Source organism: Haliaeetus albicilla, chromosome 9 (genome assembly GCF_947461875.1).
Source record: "Haliaeetus albicilla chromosome 9, bHalAlb1.1, whole genome shotgun sequence".
Lineage (NCBI taxonomy): Eukaryota > Metazoa > Chordata > Aves > Accipitriformes > Accipitridae > Haliaeetus > Haliaeetus albicilla.
The window spans coordinates 21932540-21946314 of NC_091491.1; the positions used below are offsets into that span (position 1 = coordinate 21932540).

At 39.3% G+C, this 13775-nt stretch overlaps 1 protein-coding gene across 1 annotated transcript in view; it reads right to left on the reverse strand.

Annotated features, from left to right (window-relative positions):
• Nucleotides 1–13775, reverse strand: part of SPSB4 (splA/ryanodine receptor domain and SOCS box containing 4) — a 185441-nt gene that overhangs the window by 120792 nt on the left and 50874 nt on the right. The window lies entirely within an intron of this gene.

Sequence of the window (13775 nt, forward strand, 5' to 3'; positions counted from 1 at the left end):
TTTTACATCTCACTCAAAAACATTGAGAGCTAGGATTTGCATAGTGCTCTCTATAGGTTTCCCTACCTTACTCTGGTTAGCTTACCTCCTAGAATGTAATGGCAACTAGCAAAATCACTGGGAATTGTGTCTTTGATTTCAAGTTTGAAGATTTGCTTTTGGTGTATACTTAAAAAATTAAAGTGCTACTATCATCCCAGTTTTTAGACAGATTAAAAATAAAATAAACAAAACCAAACAAAAAAACCCCTACCACAATCCACCTTTCCCACTTTTTATAGGCTTACAAAATATCTTGAAACTATATTAATTTGTTTGTTGGGATTTGGTGGTGTTTTGTTGTGGGTTGGTTTAGAGGTTTTTGTTTTGCTTTTTTTGTGGGGGACTGGAGGCATTTTAAAGATTATCTAAATATATTGTTCGTAAGTAATGACTTCTGTAAAAAAAAATAAAATAAAACAATACCCATCATCCATGGATATTTTCTTAAAACCCAGGGGACCACATTAATTACTGCTGCAACACATAATCCTTGTCTGTCGACTGCAAAACCTGTTCTCTCAGAGGGAGTTGTGTATAGGATCAGAATCTAAGTTACTTCAAATGAACCTACTAATATTACTGCCAATACCAGTCTATACCAAGCTGACAGTGTGTCTCTTGCAGAAACCACACTATGCTTACCTGGATTTGTCAGAATGAGATGCCACACCTAGCACAGTTACAAAATAGTCTCTTTTGAAGGGGATTGAAATCAATCAATTCACCACTGAGCTTTTAGGGGACCCACCGATCTGCCCTGTACTCATTAACAATGGAAGTGGTAAAGCAAACCATTTACTAATGTACCTTATGATGCCTGTTTAAAAGGCATGAAAGAAGAGAAGACACAGGAACCTAGCTAAATTCAGCCTGAGAGAAAAGATTCAGCACTATGAGTAACAGGAAGAGTTTCTGTAATGTATTGACTAGGCTGGCAAGCTCTGATACAATTAGAATGAGGAATAACTGCAGCAAACTGCTGGCATATGCTGAGTTTACTGGTGTCCATATTGCTTAATGGGCCATCACCAACACTGGTGGGGTTTTCTGTTTGTTTTTAAGACAGACAATGATGCTGGAAAATGAAAGCCCTCTAAAGGATGGCCATTACATAAATATGAAATAGAAGAAGAGCTCCTCCATTAGGGCACCCTGATTTAGGAAGAGAGAATAAAGAACTACACAGGCAGATTTCTAGATGAATGGTGACACTAAGATGACCATCTGGCAGAACCCATAACAGCTGATTAAGAAGAAAAGGGAAAAATGTGATTAAGCCATATGATACGTAACAGTTTCATGCTGTACTGTCATCTCTGAAACTGTCTAAAAGGACCTTTTTATAGGGTCTGACATAGCACATACATAAACACACTTTAACAACTAGAAGCTAAATCAAGTGAATACAGGAAAAATAAAATGTATTCATTAAAAGTAACTTGAATTAGCACAGAAGAGCCTCAGATTCAGGTCAAACTGAGCAGACTTCAATAAAAGGAGTCAAAGGTACCTAGTAGTTTAAGTACCCTGGTTCAATATTGTTCTAGTCCCTTTGCTGAAAAAGCAACATAAAGAAGCTAAACCAGGCTAGTTTGTGCAGAGAATTTAAACCAAAACAAACCACCGGAAATTCAAACACAGCTCTTCACATTTATCCTTAGAAATGCAGATGACATTGTCCCTGTTAACAGGTGCTAACTAGCAAGGCACCATGCTGGGCTCAGATGTGTTACAGATGAGCAGATGCCTTTATGTATTTCTGATGATAGCTTTAGGAAAAGTGTCACACATTGAAAAAACAAAGAGCAAATGCTCTTGAGGAGCTAACTGGGAGATTTTCAAAATGTAAAACCAGAGATGGGGTTGAGAAGTAACTAGCCATCAGTGAAACAGGACACTGCCATTGTGCATGATTTATATTACTATGCCTGTGATTTAACTGTGTGAGAGTTTGTGTACATACACAACTTTAATTTTCAAGACTCTCCTTTCAGCCATGCTAGATTCACTTGTTATTTTCAACTAAGACTTGATTATTCTATCATGTTGATATAAATTGGGAATAACTTCATAGAAACAAAGGGACAAATGACCCAAGAGACTTCTTAAACTAGTATAGGTTTTCTGAACTTTCATCTGCTGTGGGTATTTTACACTCCCTGTCAGCACGTACCTCACAATCACCACAGTGAGACAGGAGAAAGCTATTTTTGTTTCACAGACAGGACACCTATTGTGATAAAACACAAAAATCCAGCAGAACTGGGACAAACGCTCTGGTAAATGTATACATTCAGGTAGGCAGAGACATATATAACACATGTAGGTTATCTGTGGGCTGTAAGTACCGACAAGACAAACAAGTAATTGTGCATGTAGGTGCCTGTATCTGTGAGTTGACCTAAGATCCTTTATAAACCTTGTCCTACTGCATGTCCCAATAGTGCACAGAGCATACCCGCATCATGTAATAAAGAACAGTAAAAAAACATGTGAGCTACAAGTAACATGTAAAACAAAGGAGCACAGTCACATCAGCAGAGCTTATTAAATCACATACATTGCCACTGAGGCTATGTTGTCTTTCACAGAATGAAAGCGCTAGTATCTTCATATGGCTCTGTTGATCTGTGCGAACTTAAGAGGTGCTCATGGCTAGCTCAGTCCTTTTTATAATGCTGCGTGCAGTACAATAGAGAAAGAATGACCAAAAGTATTTGATGGATCATAGAACTAGGTTTGCAGGTATCAAATCCCAGACTAGTCCTCTGAGCAGAGGTTTCTCCATTCCTTCAGGCTATATTCACCAGCTAGTTCAGTAATCTGGGCAAACCGAAATTCTGCCTGGCAGTGTAAATGAACATTTTATATACCATTTTGTTTGAAACTCCACAAGATTAAATTAATCCTGCCCTGGAGCAGGGAAGTAGGTTATATGATCTCACAAATCCTGTACAGCCCTGTTTCCCATGATTCTACTATTGCTCAGGATCGCTGCCTACTCTGTTCCCAACCTGCCCCAGTGGCATTCAGATGACATCCTCATCTTTGTGCATTAACAACCTTAAAATACTTTAAGCTGTTCAATTTTTTTTTTTCAAAAACAGTTACCAATATGGAGTACACCAATCATTGACATGATGACAAAATAACCATGTTTACGTAAAAAATGTTTTAACTTAATTTCATCCCCACTACCTCTTGCAAAATCTTCCAGGAAGGAAACAAACGTTAAGTGGAATCCCTGTCCCAGTTTAGTCTGCAACCTTTCCCCCTTCAGCTTAGTTAAGAGGGCCCAGCTCACAAAATCTGCTTGCATGACTGTAGACAACCTCAACTGGATGGTGCTTGGCAGAGGAACAGATGCTTTAAAAGGATACTGAAATAGAAGCCCAAGCCAGACATATCTGACTCAGATTTGAGAGACCGGGCCTTACAGCAGATCTTTCTCATTTGTTTTGCTCTTTCCTGTATCAGCCATTGGAAAGTATTGAATCATTTTCTGCTGGAAATTCATTATCCGCAACTTGGTTCTAACAGGACTCAGATAATTCATCTCTTGACAGTGAAACAGACATTGCAAGGGAAGGAAAGATACCCCAAGGTCAACTATTGCTTGGTGTTCGTGATTCACACAGCTCCATACGATACTGCTGCTTTCTGCTTTCCTTGGTTAGATGCAAGAGAGATGACTAAATCAAGGGAAAATTTTCAAATTAATGGGACAACAATATAGCTTCTAAATGATCTGAGAACTGTGCAGTTGGGGAATTGACATTTTAAAAAGGTTATTGATTGTATAATTAACACAGATAATCAATAAAATTTAGTTAAGATTTGTGTAGACATTAAATCAAGTATGAAATCTGACTGTGAACATCTGACAAAAAATTCCACTAGGAATCTAATGACACATTTGAAGAGATGCTTTCCTACAATCCTAAAGTGTGTAATAAATTTGAAGAAAAACCTCTGCTAGACCCATTTAGTAAACTGATCTTTCTGCAAACTGTTTTTACCCACTAATAAATTCCTCAGACACCACCCAAAGCAAGTACCAAGTCAGCAACACAGCATGGATTTGTCATTAATCACGTTCATAAGTGACTGACTTTTCTCTAGAAAGGCCAATTCCCATATTGCTCAGAGCACACTATTTCACTCCTCAGCAGTGTAGCAAAACCAGCAAAAAAAGTACTGAGCAAGTGCTCGTTATAGTTATTAGGGATTTTCCAAAAAATGTCTTTTAGTCAGAATATGCTTATTTGAGGGGTGGGGGGAGAAGAAAGGAGAAAAAGAACCTTTTTCTTGAAACATACCCATCTCAAAAAGGTTTTGTAAGAGAGATTTGTCATGACTGGGCCCTATTTTCCTATGTGAGTAGCCAACAGGCAAGTGGTTGAAGATTGCAGACGTGAATTGAGCAGAAAATCTAACCAATGGTTACTGACTATTTTGGACTATGTAATTTCTTTTCTGGCAAGTTTGTTTTCAAGCGCTTGAAAGGTCTGTTTCACTTCTGTGGCAGAAAAGAAAACTTCACATTTTGCAGAAAAGAGTCTGGATTTCAAATTAGGCTGTAATTGCATTCTTTCCTTTCCTACCTCACCCAGGCTCTAGGTGGGCTGTTTCACAGACCACCCAACTGTGGAAGCTCCTAGACTCAGAGTCCTTCCACCACCTCCCCAGAGGCTTTCTGTGAAATAGCTGAGTTAATGCTCAAAGTATTAAAGCGCTCATACCCTCAGATTCCTCTTGTTTTAAAGAAAGGTAAATGTATTCATCTCTCCCCTGTAATGAATGAGCTGAAGCGCAAGCTCAAAGGCAGAAAATGAGTTTGGGTAAACAGCAACAGGCAACTCACACATTCTGAACGCACTAAGGAATCACATGCTAATCAGAAAAAGATTCATTTTTGTATATGTTATCTGTTGATCTAATTAAACTAAGCAATAGTGGAAACTAAGTACCACGAGTGGCAACAGGGAAGTTACTTTGTAACTTTTCATTGACTATAACCCCAAAATTTCCCCCAAACAAGTTAAACCCTGCAAACCTAATCTGTGTTATTTATAAATCATTCATTCGAATAAAGCAATCTCAGCATAACCAAAACGGCCACACAGAAGAGCAGGGACAGTTCTCAGTGAGAAGTAGATGGATAGAGTACATGCACTGCCAAGATAGCAGAAGAAGGGAGCATATTTATATTTTCTTCAGAGGGACACATTATTTCTTTAATAGAACCAAAGCTTTGAAGACACAAAACCTATTTGATCCATAACAAGCAAATAGGTAAATGTATACATACACAGAAGTAAAACATAAAGAAAGCACTAACCTTCAGGTAATTACTTCGCCACACCATGTCTAGACTGCCCAAAATTACTTTGAACAACTGTTATAAAAACAGATATTTTTTTTACAAATAAAAATTTTCCATATGAATTCTCCATATAAATGTTACATTTTTCCTTTGGGCGAAGCAGTCTGTGAAGGGTTTACTGCTATCATGGTCATGAACTATCTAAGCACAATGATTCTGAAGAACAAATTCAATCTCCTGTTTAAAAAGCTCTCATCCACACAGTAAAAAATGAACTGAGATAAATGAAGGCAGGAAGATGAAAAAGAACTTGTCAGCAGTGAAGTGATTTTTCACAGTTACTAATGCTCCTTCGCCCTTCTAGCATTTCTACCATTGGCAGCTTACTGCTAAAGGGGCAAATATACCCGAGACTACAAGGCAGCAGTTGCTCAACTCATTACAGCAGAGTTTGAAAAAACTTTCTCCAAAGCTACCAATACTACTATTGAATAAAATTTTGCTAACAGGTACTAACAACACGGATCATGCCCAATAAGGTAAATGCTTTCTTAAGCTAACACTCCAACTAAATCACTCTTAATCAATAATTTGCCCGCTTCCAGGCATCAATGAGCAACAAACATTAACATAACTATCTGCAACAGAGACATTAAGATTGGTCTGAATGAAGCATGAATGGAAACATCTGTATGTAAAAGCACCAGAAGAACCAACAGAAGACATGTCAGAACAGTGACATGTGCTGATGACCTGACTGACAGCAATCAAACTGGTAACCACCAGAGCATGCCGTTCCCATCAAGATCAGGCAGACTATGTAATTTCTCTTCCTCTTACCCCAACAGAAGGTCATACTGCAGCCATAAAGTTACCACAAACCAGAGAAACAAAGAAAATGGGCAATTTTAAGATGCATGCAGGATAAAGTAAGCAAGACAGAGGCAAGTCTCATGCCACAACTGCTGACACCTAAAGGACATAAAAGACCTGTCCAAAACTCAGCTCATCACCACAATCCAAGTGAAACCTAAAAGATATAGTGAGGATTCAACATCCAGCACCCTTGTCCTGTGGGCTGCACACAAGGATCCTGGCCAGACCCCTTGGGCACATATGGTTTGGTGCTAGTGTTCTCTCGATATCCTAAGAGGCTGAAAAAAGACCACTTTTCCCATGCATCATGAGAAATATTATGTAGTTATTTCCAGAGCTCATGAACTAGCTTTTTTCTGGGTATATGTCATCACAGGAGTTGAACTTCCTTTGCCTCCACCCTCCTCAGAAAGTCCCTCTAAAAGTACCAGCAGATCATCACAAAAAAGTATTTGCTTCCTGAAGCATGTTTACCTTCTTCTGGTTGATTCCCAGCACACAACAGTGACTTATATGAAGGCAGTGGATGCTGCTTAGTTTTTCTGTAGCTGTACTTCTGCATGCTTTCCGACAGATAGGAATAGGAACAAAGAGGTTTTAATCTCCTAGCAATCCAGATCACAAATACAAATTAATGTCAGCCAAATAAAACAAAACAAAACAAAACCCCCTTCCCTATAGAGGAAGAAAATGAAGAAAAATACAAACAGTTAATAGTTCTGTACACTTCCGACTCATTCAGTCATAGTTACTGGGCCACCATTCTCACTAAAGAGAGCCAATAATATAAGTTACGATCCAATGCACGTAGAAGATGACACATCATTCACTTACCTAGAGCCAAAGCAAAAATGTGTTTCTCATCTCTGTTAACACTACTTTTTATACTATAATAATTAAAGATAGTTTTGGGACATTTTCTCTAGTTATTGACCAAAAGTGGTCCTTTATTTCAGCCAGGATTATCCAGAGAATAATACACTTTTATCCCTTTCCTCAAAACACACTTGTGCCCCAGGAAATTTAACTGCCTCTATCTAATCCCATGAAAGTCCTTTCTGAATCACTTAGGGATTGACCTCATGAATTTTCCATTGTTATTTCTTGGTGGGACTGTCAATCAGAGATGAAAAAGAGGAAAACAAAACACAGAGTGAAGTGGTTTGCTAGAAACATCACCCCAGCAACAGCCAAAATTACATCAGATGGCATAAAGAAGAATCACTCTGAAGAAGCAACATGGAACAGAAATGTCTATTTTGTGTCCTATAAGGATTAATAGCTTATTTCCTTTTTGTGGTTTTTTTTAGGCACACACAGCATTGCATTGTTTCCCAAATAACATTGTGGGCACTTCACAGAAGTTTACAACAAAAACCCAGCATCAGCTGTGTTTGATCAGTTTTCATCAAGTCATCCTCAAATCAAACACCACAAGATGTTTTTTTTCTTCACACTTCCATGTAGTTACGTTCACAGTAGTGACAGAAATATGGACGGTGTGGCTCAGATCCCACAAGATGTCTGATCACTGCTGACAAGTTAAACATGAGCACAAAGAATGTTCTCCCACAAGCAGTCAAAGCACAAACCCTGTATGTCAATCCCCCCACTAGGCACAGAAGCTTCGTATAAGCAGCCTAGACCTGGTATTATTTAGGAGTCCCAGCCACACATTAAGACCCCCACAGGTGCTTTGCAAATGCAGATTAGAAGGGCTGATCTCTCCCTATAGGCCAAATAGTAATAACGTATAAAGAAAGGCAGAGGCGATGTAGCAGTCATGACTTTTGTAGACCTTTTCAGCCAGCCTTAAAATAACTTATTCTTTATGAAGTATGTTATTTTAAGTTAAAGGCTTTAAAAAAAAATTAAATCTTTTAGCATAAGAAAGGCAAAAAAGAAGGGTCATGAAAGAAAAGAATCAAGAGAAGCACTCACAACTGAGAAACAGAAGGCACAGCGCGATTCTCACTCTTAGTTGTACAAAAGGTACAACTAAGCACAAGGCACAGGATCTGAAATGCTTAGGTAAACACAAGCAACAACATTACCTTGAAGAACTGGATCTGTTCTGCCCAGACACAGGAAGACAGTTTAAATTCAGCTGCTTTCTGTATTTCTGTTAATACAATTCTATACTAGTGAGCCCTTCACATCTTTGCAATGTAAGAATCAATCCCATCCAAGCTCAAAGATGCGAAGATGTCAAATATGGCTGTATATGAGTAATAACTTGTGTATTTTTAGAAATACAGGGATCTGAACTCTGTTTTGTCCAATGTATACATTCCCTTTCCATACTTTTCATATTACATTATTTTAAATTAATTTATGGTATGTTATAGTTAATGTTTTCAGTAGAGCTCCAAGACCTTTGAATACCTGCTTTCTTCAAAGTTCCTTAAACTCACAGGTTGGAGCTCTTTATGTACAGCATTAGTAATCCGCTGTAGCTGCATGGACTCAGGGGCTGCTGCAGAACCAGCATATAGGAAGGACGTACATGTGCTGGAGATTGCCTATTCCAATACAGTTCAGCAGTCAGGGGACAGCCTCCCTCCCCCAACCATTCACATGAGCACTTTGTTCTGGGAAAAGGCACTTTATTCTGGGAAAACAGAAATAAATTTTCATTTGAGAATAATTACTCTGCTGTGAGTGCAGATCAATTAGTCCAGAATAAAGGGTCAACATGGGAATGGGCCAAAACAATTTGTGTCACAACAGTTGTGCCAGTCTGTCTCCCTGAAAAAAAGAAAAAAAAAATCCCAAACCAAAAATCCTGTTGTGTAACTGCATGTTTTGCTGGCTAACAAGTTTTTTTCTATACTGGATTTGAGCAACATGACTGACCCTGAGACACGTGGGCCTGAGTCTGCTCAGCCATTACAGAGAATTCAGAGTATCCTTACACATGAGCATCAGATGACAGGCGGGATTTTCTTAAATCGATATAAATCAAAGGTTTACTTCATATAAGAATAAATAACTCAAAGCATATATAGCTCACACAAGGAGCTCTACCTGAGAATCTCAACACTGTTTGGAGGTATTCATGGAGCAACAAGAGACTAGATTTCTTTTTTTGGGATGAACTTTTAGTTTGAGATAATGTATATGTAAATAAGTAACTCTAGCATAAAGTTAAACAAGAGATTTCTGAAACAGAAAGGAGGATAGGCTTCCTCCAATATTACTCCCTCTGCAGCATGACATTTGTGTAAGTCAGAGGCCAAGCTTCCATGGAGCCTTCCCATTACCACTGCAGCTGCTCTGGGTCAAACGAGCACTAAGAAATGTGGTTTTGTTTTCAATTGGTCATTTTTTATTTGGATACTTGGTTTTGTGTTGGCTTCTGGAGAATTCATTGTTTTCAGACTTTTTTGTTTGTTTTTAGTGGACTAGTAAATTGTCAAGCATGCACTGCAAGCAACCAAACTTAGGAGCTGTAAACACTACTCTCTCTGTTTTATCATCCCCCGCCCCTTTTCTACTACCAAATGCACTGGGTTTCCCTATAGGAAAGGTTAAAACAGGATTTCTCAACTCTCCTTAGCTTAACTCTCCCAGTAGCAGCAGAATCAGGACAACTAAACAAAGGATTAGTAGGAACTTGATGTTAAATAACAATCAGAGACGCATAATGCCTAAAATAACATCAGCCACCTGAAACCCTTTAAACAAACCTTACTGATAAGTAAACTGCAATTTATTTTAGTTCTTTCCTTTGGTAAATAAAAGCAATAACAATAACCTAGGTAAAGAAAAATATGCTCACAACATTAATTTTATTTTGATGCTGTCCCTTCAGAAAAATAAATTTTAAAAGAAGTGTGTATATATATATATACACACATATGTATGTGTTCATTAACTAAAGATTCTGTATCCCTGTACCCAAGAGTGAGAGCTGAGAAAGCTGCAGATTAAGTTCAGTCTGTTTTAACATCATTATCTCACTTTTCCAAAAGGTCCTAGAGCAAAATGGGGAATAGGTGGGTTTGGATTTTTTTTAAATGAAATTTTTAAAAGAGGGTAAGAATAAATTTATTTAAAACTCTCTGCCACTTGATTACATCATGAGGGAAGAAATGGTATGTCTACATTTTTTCTTCTTGCCAGTTGAAGTTTAAAGCTCAGTGAAATCTCTCTGAACTTTCTTTTTCTTAAATCACAAGCCAGACTTCAAAAGGAAGTAATACAGCAATTACATTAAAAAGCAAAATAATTTGGGGAAGATAAAGTCATAAGACCGACAGACAAAGGATTGAACAGAGCTCTAGTTAAGAGGGGAAAAAAAAAGTCTGTACAAATAGAGCAGGATTCTTTTCCAAGCAAGTCATGAAGTGCTAAGCTTTGAGAGTTAGAAATAAACATTTCTACACTAGTAAGACCACATCCTTCTTAGTAACATGATGCTTCTTCAGTTTCACTTTGCTTCCTTTCCTTTTCACTAATCATCCTATCAGGCAATTGTATCTTCCAAATTGAGTTTGGTAATTCTTACTGACTGCACAGTTCACCAATGGAGGCAAACAAGGTACTGGTTTGTTATCAGCTGGCCTGCGTAGAAAGTAAAATGTGTCCAAAGTATAAAAACTTGAAATATTGTCTCCATCTGCATTTATAATGACAAGAGATTATGTGCAGCTAGGAAAGTAATACAACATTTTACCAAGAACAGTTTCCCTTTCCTCCTCTTTTAACATTTTGGTGTTGGCTCAGAGCCCCAATTAACGTATGTAGTTTGTTAACTTTCACACACTGAGACTCACTTTTTGGTCCCCACTTCGCACTCCTACGTGTTGGTGTCCACACCATATGTATCTGCAGCATGACACTGCTGTCTCTCTCTCTTTCCAGACCCCCTCGTGCCAGAAGCAGCAGGTTAGCAGATCCGTGCCAGACACCTGGTGAAGGAGAAAAGAAATAAGAAAGCAAGGCGGGAAAAATGCTGCTTGAAGGCACCAGCAGTTCTGCCCTGCAGGATATCGCTCAACACACGAGAGTATTCTTGGTTGTACTTTTCCTATTGCCTTCTACCAATTCACCCTAACAAAAGCCTCAAAGTGTTTAGTGGTTATATGTATGATATAGCCATTGTATGGCAGGATAAGTGGTCTGTACACACTTAAATCCATCCTCCTTCAGCATGTTTAACCCTAAATGAGACTAAAGGACATTGTTTAAGAGTGCATATAAATCCATGCCTCAGGAGGTCCTATATCAATAAATGTTGCAGTGCATTCTACAAACAACTGTCAAATCTCCCTTCTATTAAAATTCTGCATTCTTTCACCTTGAACAGGCCTTCACAGACGTTCACATAAAAAAACCAGAACCAGCTTCAATGCATAAATGTAATTTCTCAGGCGTATCCCAGAATATATATTTTAACATATTCATATAATGAAAAAGGAGCCTCAAGTTGTAATGTGCTGTCAAATAGCAAACAATTCTGAGACAGATGCTTCCACATCTGATTAAGCAAGCAAGAAAGGATGAAGACAACCAGTCTTTAAGGAAGGAAAAAGCAGAAAATCTCCCAAGAATGGACAGCAGTAGAGGGAAAAAAGTGCCTGGTAGACCTATTTTTAAAATAGGTACAATTTTAACTGCTGATTCTACTGAAGTGTCTCAGGCACAGCTTTGTGTTTGGACCAAGTGTTCCATACCTAACATACATACATATTCCTTGCATATAAAAAAGGCTGTGTTTGCATGTTTGTCAGAGCAATTGGGTGACTTGTCACAATAATCACCCTGGAAGAGACCTGAGGGATCTCAGGAAGTCTCTAGTTCAAACTCCTACTGAAAGCAGGGTCAGCTATGAGGTCAGATCAGGTTGTTCAAGGTTTATACGGTTGGGTCTTGAAACCCTCAAAGGATGGAAACTGCATAATCTCTGTAGGCAACCTGTTCCACTGCCTCACTATCCTCATATACTTAAAAAAAAAATAAAAAATTTATCCAGTCTGAACGTGTTTTGTTTCAATTTATGTCTGTTGTCTCTCATGCTTTCACAGTGAAAAGCCTGGCACCTCATAAGGAATGGCATACTGTTTTTCCTAGAAGTTTGTGACTGCTTAGTAAAATATGTGAGATTTTCAGGAAAGTTCTTCAATAGAGAAGAGGAACCATGAATAAAACATACAGTGTCTGTAAAAATATCTCAAAGAGTTCACTGTAAACTACACCTGCCATACAGAAAGGCCAATTCCTCATTACTTCATGGTAAGTATAAACATTTTGGAAGAGTGGAAAATATTAATTAGCTAAAAACCAGGCAGAGTAAAGAGGTTTCAGACAAAACATAGCAAAATATGTTGATCATGGAAATTTCAAGATCAAAATTAGGCAGCTTAGCTGGTTGGTTGTGACATTAACCACAGTTTTCCAAACACTGCCTAAGGCAAAAATATCAGAGCTGAACTAAATTGCCTAGATTAAGATGTTTAACTTGACATGTTTATTCTAGCTGAAAGCCAAACAAATCTTTCCAACTTTCTAGAGTTTTCTTCATCCATTTTCTTTTTAAAAAAAGTTAATCAACTATTTTTCTAGCAATCTGTGGTGGGTTGACCCTGGCTGGACACCAGGTACCCACCAGAGCCACTCTATCATTCCCCCTCCTCAACTGCACAGAGGGAGAGAAAACAATGAAAGGCTTGTAGATTGAGATAAGGACAGGGAGAGATCACTCACCAATTACCATCATGGGCAAAACAGACTTGACTTGGGGAAAATTAATTGAATTTATTACCAGTCAAATCAGATTGGTATTATGTGACTTGTTACCAAGAAAAACACCTTCCCCCACACATCCCTTCTTCCCAGGCTCAACTTGCCTCCTGATTTTCTCTACCACCCCCGCCCCAAGTAGGACAGGGAGACGGGGAGTGAGGGTTGTGGTCAGTTTATCACACATTATCTCTGCCACTTCATCCTCCTCAGCGGGAGGACTCCTCAACACTCTTCCCCTGTTAACAGTGTGGGGTCCCACCCACAGGAGACAGTCCTCCATGAACTTCTCCAACGTGGGTCCTTCCCACAGGCTGCAGTTCTTCACAAACTGCTCCAGCATGGGTCCCTTCCTCAGTGTGCAGTCCTTCAGGAGCACACTGCTCCAGCGTGGGTCCCCCACGGGGTCACAAGTCCTGCCAGAAAACCTGCTCCAGCGTGGGCTCCTCTCTCCACAGATCCGCAGGTCCTGCCAGGAACCTGCTCCAGTGTGGGCTTCCCACGGGGTCACAGCCTCCTTCGGGCATCCCCCTGCTCCGGCGTGGGGTCCTCCCTGGGCTGCAGGTGGATATCTGCTCCGGCGCCTGGAGCATCTCCTCCCCCTCCTTCTTCACTGACCTGGGGGTCTGCAGGGCTATTTTTCTCACATATTCTCACTCCACTCTCCCAGCTGCAATTGCACAGGGTATTTTTTCTCCTTCTTAAATCTGTTATCCCAGAGGCGCTGCCACCGTCACTGATGGGCTCAGCCTTGGCCAGCGGCGGGTCCATCTTGGAGCTGGCTGGC